Genomic DNA, 7,467 nt, shown 5'->3' with positions numbered 1-7,467 from the left:
TGTGAGTATACTCGCATTTCCCCCTTTTTACTTTTACCACTTTTGGGGTGTAACATGTTTACTTATCAAAAACTTACACATGAACATTTTGCTTAAACACATGAACATTCCTATAACATGCTTGTATACGTGATGGCTTGATACTTTAAACTTGGGTGATTCTTATGTGTTGAACTTATCATTAACTTCGTACGAGCCTAACCGTGACATATGTAGCGCTATAGGATTAACGACCCGCCCTTTATCATCGGTAATGTCATGAGCATATTGCGTTTCCTTGGTTTGATATGTTAGACACATGCCATGTTTAAATGTTTATCTTGAATCACATGCTTGCTATGAGGAATTGTTTAAAACATATCTTTTGTTATGTACGTGCCAAACTTGTATACTCGCCTTTGCTTTTGCATTTAATTGTATTTTTAAACATGTTACAGGTTGATGATGACGATGCTATGAAAGGAAGTAGCGTTGATGCCTAGATACACATATAGACGTTTAGGTTTAATATGTTGTATCAATTTTGTTATGTTGTTATGTATTTCGTTAAACTTGTTGTATTTGGATTTCTTGTAATGTTGACAATTTATCTTATGAAATGAAATCGGATTATTTAAATACTTGTCACAATTATTAGCGTTATGATGTCTCGAGCAATCTTCACACTTCGTCTCATCCCGATGTTTCCGCCATTGGTTGGGGTGTGACAGATTGGTATCAGAGCCATAACTATAGGGAATTAGGAAAAGTAGGAATGCTTTAGCCTAGTCTATAGTTTTAGAGCCTTATTCTTATGTTTTACTTGAAACTACTTGCATGCTACCTTATTTGCTCTTATTCATTCTCTTTTGATCTTTTAAGCATATATGGCGCTTATGTGTTAACACTTGACATGCTATACTTGCTTTATTATGTGCTAATACATGTTTTATTATCCCATTCATTATGTGCTATTCTTAATATGCTTCATTGTGCGTTTATATTTGTTGTTTATTCCTTTAACATACTCTTTCCCTCATGCATTTTACTCAACTATTCTAAATCTGTAAACACTCGAGACGAATACACCAAAATAGGCGTGAAACTCACAATTTGGTGAACGACTCACAATCTACCTATTCTTCTTTTTACACGAGATATTGCCATTAAGCTAGGAGTGAAATCCACATCTTAATGGTAAATCTCAAATTTCAAATTCTAGTGGACCCTCGTCAACATGTCGAAATTAAATTTGGACCCGACGAGTACCAACCACACTTAGGATACGAAATTGTCAAGTTAGGGGTGAAACCCGCACCTTGTCGACTAGTTCCACTCCTTGATATTTTGTTTTTCATAAATCCCGCCAAGTCTCGAAATTTCGAATGATTTGGGACATGTAGTAACCGGAAGGGTAAATACCGTTAACCGACTTGTCGGCGAGAGTATTTACCTATTAGGCCAAAGCATGCTCCTCAAATTCGAAAGACTTTTCGACCACTTTGGTTAGTCAAAGTTCCGTTTTGGAACCATCCAAATTTTGATCAACATGTGTTTCTAATATTTATTTTATACGATGCAATCTTTCAAACTCGAGTATACTTTCGATATTCTCTTTTCATGCACACAACATATTGAACCTTTTCCATACATTTATATATATGCATGATTTCATATAATATAATTTCATATTCCTTGTAACGACGAGTGGAGACACATCATTAAGATTGGAGTGATTTCCTTACCTTGACGACTAACTCCACTCCCCTTTTTCTAAAAAAAAAGGACATCACCAACGAGTTAGGGGTGATTCCCTTACCTAGGTGATCATACCAAAACGTCTCTTTAAAATATCTTATTATGCAAACTCGATCATATTTTATACCCAAATTGTTTATCATTATTCAAAATACCCACTCATACCGATTTCAAAATGCATTGTTTTATCAAACGTACTTCTTATTCTACAATCTATTTTCACTCAACTCATATACGCGAAATTCATAATCATGTCTTAAAACGTTTTATTGCTCGAACTTCAAAACCTTACGAAATGCTACCTATCAATTTAACCGGCTCAATGAAACTCTTGCCCATGAACTTCATATTCGACTTAATCACTAAAACATGCTTACCTTCTACTTTTAATCAAAATCCAACCAACCTTTCTTAAATACTTATAAGATCTTATAGAAGTTATATGATTGTTTTACCAAATACCCTTTTCAACATCAACAAATCATTTGTTAATTTTTTTATCACTAAGTCCTTTTGCTAAATTTCTCTTCTAAGGATCCTAGTTTTCACAAGAACCTCCTAAATTCATAATTTCTTCTTTGATGAAACGAACTTACTTTTTAACGAAAACCTTTTTCCTACACCAATTTACAAAACACGTGGGCAAGAAGATTTCATAGGGACCGACCATTTTTCGGATTACGTAAACCCTTTTAAACAAAATTAGCATTTCTATTTGTTACAAAATACGTTATTCATAACCAACGAGTACTTTATGTTCCTTTACATATACAAACTATATTCTACCTTTCAAACCAGGCTCAATCTAATTTTGATTCGATAAACTCAACGTTTTGTTAGAACAACTATACATGCACATCGTCATACACGTTTTAGTCGATATCTCGCGATAACACCATTTATATCGTTCGTATCTACATACTTAGCCCTTCTAATCCGCAATGCCTCAACGTACACCATATACGCAATATTTATTTTTCATACCTACACCTATGTTCATACGTTTTATGCTTGTACTCATACACATACTACTTATACGTTTTACGCTTCTGCTTGTACACATGCTACTTACACGTTTTATGGTTATGCTCATACATACATGCGTATTCATACTTAAACTTATGCTCATACTTTCATCCTTACTCATGATTCATACATTCGTACCTATACGCGAGCGTAACCTGAGGGATTCGCTTGCGTGGGTCCCATACATACTTAAACATGGACTTGCTTATATACTATATTCTTGTACGTACACATTCTAAACTTTTTTATGTATACCCCGATTTATACACAACTAGTACAAGCTATGCGGATCATGCGACGATCAAAATAATCACGGGTGCACACGGGATTATAGTGATAGGCGTATGAGAACCATAGAGTGTGCTACTGCGTATGGTAATACACGGAACGTAACATGACACCGAAGACGAAACGGACGTAACATGGTCAAAACATGGTGGATACGCCGCTGGTACTTCCTATATATAAGTGTTTTCACCATGTTACCAAAATTTCGTAAAACGTGCCATGGGAAATTCAGTGTTTTACAGACCTCTTGGACCTAATACAAGCTTTAAGCAACTTACAAACACATTATGTCCGATTATCCATGACGAGACTTCATCCTTAACATGCTACTTTCATCTATCTGATGCCCATATCATTCGTATACTTGCGTTCATTTAGTGTCAATTGTTCGCCCCATGCTCCTATTTCCTTCCTTTCATACGAACCTCATTCACAATCAAGCTCGTTTAAGCATTCAAATCCTAACTTATCTTATTACCCTTAGAACTTTCTAATTTTTAGCCATTTCAAATCGTTTTACCTATACCTGTTTACCCCTGCTTATGCCTCAAACCCATTTCGGCTCGATAAATCATTTTACAAACTTATCTTCATCTTCCCAAAATCTCATACTTTTCAAAACGTTTCAAAATAACTGTTACCAAAACTCTTTAAATCTACCTCTTAAATAAATTTCGGGACGAAATTTCCTAAAGGAAGGGAGACTGTAACGCCCTGCTTTTTCATACTTTCCATAATTAGAAAGCTCGCCTTGTGATGCTATTTTTGGAAATCTTGTATTATTGTAGTCGTCTTTTCGTTGTAAAATCCGAGACTTGGATCATAAATAAAATTCGTATTTCTTTAAATTCACCATCTACATATTCATACATGTTCATACGTTCGAATTCATTATACATCGAATCCTTATTTGTAATTCATACTTATACGATACTTATTCACGATGCATGTCCATGCTTGTCCTTAAATTGTTGATACCTAAAAACCCCTAATAATATGCTTATTTATACAACGGTTAATCATCTAATATGTGACATATATTTGTCACTTACAAACATGTTACATACTTGTACATTACACTTTTTACCTAGTTAAATCATGTTTTATTTCATATTTCACCTTGTTACAAGTTAGGGGAAACATTGTTGAATATTATTACACAACTTAATTAACAAAATTACTCATTATAATGTTTTAAAAAAATAAAAAAATAAAGAAATATGGCAGCCCCAATTCAGCAAAATTCAGCCCCATATAGTTGGGTTTTGTGGGCTAGTTTCAAGGTGTAACCCCTTCTAAACACTTACAAAGCCCAACCCATTGAAACCCTAATCCTTCCCCCTATAAATACCACTTATAACCAGCCTCCCTACCACTTTTGCAACACTAAAAACTCTCAAAACATCCTCCAAACCGTAGCTGAAAGCAAGGGTTCGAGCAGATTGACACCCCTTCACGAAAATGAGCATAACTCACTCAATTCTTATCCGATTCACTCGATTCTTTTTCCTACTACTTTGTATTGACCTTATCTACGTTTCCATGGGTTTTTCACAGTAAATAAGTCCCTGGAACTCCGGCAAAAAGGCTCCAAAGTCCACTGATTGTTTTTGTTTTCATGAAATCCTTGTTATTTCTTACCAAACTTGAGTCTATCTTATCTCAAACCTATGTCCTAATGCTTACAACACTTTAGTGGTTGGTTAGGCTTAAAAACTAGGTTGAGACACTTAAAAATCAGAGGATTAAACCTCATAAACTTTGTGTTTTGTTTAGGGTTTTTAACCCACAAGTCATGTCAAACTTTGTCTTTGATACATGAGTGATTATGGAACAACTTGGGTTGTCCAAACATAAAATCCTCACATGATTTGATGATTTCTCTTAGTTAGTGTGTATATTTCTCATTCTTTATTGTATGTTCATGACCCTCCTTGGTTGTTTTTATATCAAGTGTAGTGGTGAACACATAGAGGTGCCTAAATAGAAGACTTGATCTTCCTACCTCCCACATGATTTCTATGACATTTAGAGGTACCAAAATGAAGATTTTAATCTTCTACCTCATGCTTGAACTATTGGACATATATTATATACCCTAAACATATTATTCGAATAATCGAATCTTTGATGATGAACTAGTGTTCATATGTCGGGGTACTAGATTACATCATCCTAGACTATGATAACTTGTCACGATTCTAATGGAACCTTGTTCCATGAAAACATCTAAACTCCTTCGAGTTTCCTAGTGTCAAGAACAAGCATCATATGTACTAAATGATTATTTTCCATGTTATTCTCATATCTTATTTTATGTTGTTTTAAACACCGAATCTCGACTCTAAACATACTTGAACTTTAACCCTTATACATTCGGACTCTAAATCTTTACTCGTCAACAATTGGATAATCAGAAAGCATATGCAAGCCTTGTGAGTATACTCGCATTTCCCCCTTTTTACTTTTACCACTTTTGGGGTGTAACATGTTTACTTATCAAAAACTTACACATGAACATTTTGCTTAAACACATGAACATTCCTATAACATGCTTGTATACGTGATGGCTTGATACTTTAAACTTGGGTGATTCTTATGTGTTGAACTTATCATTAACTTCGTACGAGCCTAACCGTGACATATGTAGCTCTATAGGATTAACGACCCGCCCTTTATCATCGGTAATGTCATGAGCATATTGCGTTTCCTTGGTTTGATATGTTAGACACATGCCATGTTTAAATGTTTATCTTGAATCACATGCTTGCTATGAGGAATTGTTTAAAACATATCTTTTGTTATGTACGTACCAAACTTGTATACTCGCCTTTGCTTTTGCATTGAATTGTATTTTTAAACATGTTACAGGTTGATGATGACGATGCTATGAAAGGAAGTAGCGTTGATGCCTAGGTACACATATAGACGTTTAGGTTTAATATGTTGTATCAATTTTGTTATGTTGTTATGCATTTCGTTAAACTTATTGTATTTGGATTTCTTGTAATGTTGACAATTTATCTTATGAAATGAAATCGGATTATTTAAATACTTGTCACAATTATTAGCGTTATGATGTCTCGAGCAATCTTCACACTTCGTCTCATCCCGATGTTTCCGCCATTGGTTGGGGTGTGACATGTGGTTGTCAAGTTTTATGTTAACAGGAGCGATCGGAAATTCGGATAATTGCGCCGCCATGGATTAAGTGATAATTAACGCAAGGTATTAAAATGGGTCAATATGTTGACCCAAGTCAGGTACTATAAATATGATTGTAGTTGAAAGTACAATTTCGGTTAAATAAGTAGCCAAAATCCTTCGTCGTAAAACGAGGGATTAAAAATGACCATAAAGCCCTTAATGGGTAAACCGGGTAAACAACCCTTAGAGGTTGTTTAGAAACTTATATTATGATTTTGTAACCTTTAGATGCGTATAAGATTTGAAGGCATAAACTTTCAAGGGTTGAATGCCTTAAATGCGTCTTACCGTAGAATGGCATATCCGAGGGATAAAAACTCGGAATAAATAGTCTATTACTTTAAATCCACCACAATCATAGTTGTGGTGGAAGACCAATCAATATGAATGGTTGAAATTATGAGGCATACGAGAAATGGGTGTGATTTATGCTTAAAAGGACATAAATACCCTTAATGGGTCAAAGTAAGATTATAAGTAAAATGGGTAAATAATGCGTAGGAACCCGTGACTGGAACCTAATATGATAGACAATGTTGGAGATAAAGGGTTCATAAAAAAACGGGGGTCAAACAAACATGTTTGTTTGATAAACACATAGACGGGTCAAAATTTAGTAAAAAGATAATAAGTCGAAGGCTTAAAAATCTCAACTTTATTCAATACGGATGTCGGATTTTAACTCCGTCTGATGGAGAATTAAATTACGATCACGTAGGAAAAAGAATCGTGTAAATCGGATCAATAACGAAAGAGTTATGCTCGTTTTCGTAAAATCAAGCTTGGCTAGGAATATGCAGCAACTGATGCAAACATTCTGTCAAAATGATGCTGTGGCGTCGCGCCACGGCCAAAAGGGTTTGTCGTGGCACGCGGCGACGGAGTAAATTCTTGAAATTCTTGTTTATTTTGTTTATTTTGATTATTTGACCCAATTACCTTGTTGTACTTGTTATTTAACTATCAAAACTGACTTCTAAGTTGGTTTTGATCATAGGTGAATGTCGAGAGTCCCGGATGAAGATCAAGCGACGAGCAAGAACCGAACACACGTTAAATGAAGCTTCCGCGTCAAATCTTGATTTGTTTTGTTATAAGTGAATTATGTAAACACATATAAATATGTTTTTGAAATGTTGTAAACATAAGGGAATGTTAGTATGACAAGTTTTTGTAAAGTCACATTTTAGCATTAAAATGTGTATTTTA

This window comes from Helianthus annuus, chromosome 8, assembly GCF_002127325.2.
Source record: "Helianthus annuus cultivar XRQ/B chromosome 8, HanXRQr2.0-SUNRISE, whole genome shotgun sequence".
Classification (NCBI taxonomy): Eukaryota; Viridiplantae; Streptophyta; class Magnoliopsida; order Asterales; family Asteraceae; genus Helianthus; species Helianthus annuus.
This window is presented reverse-complemented; position numbering follows the sequence as displayed.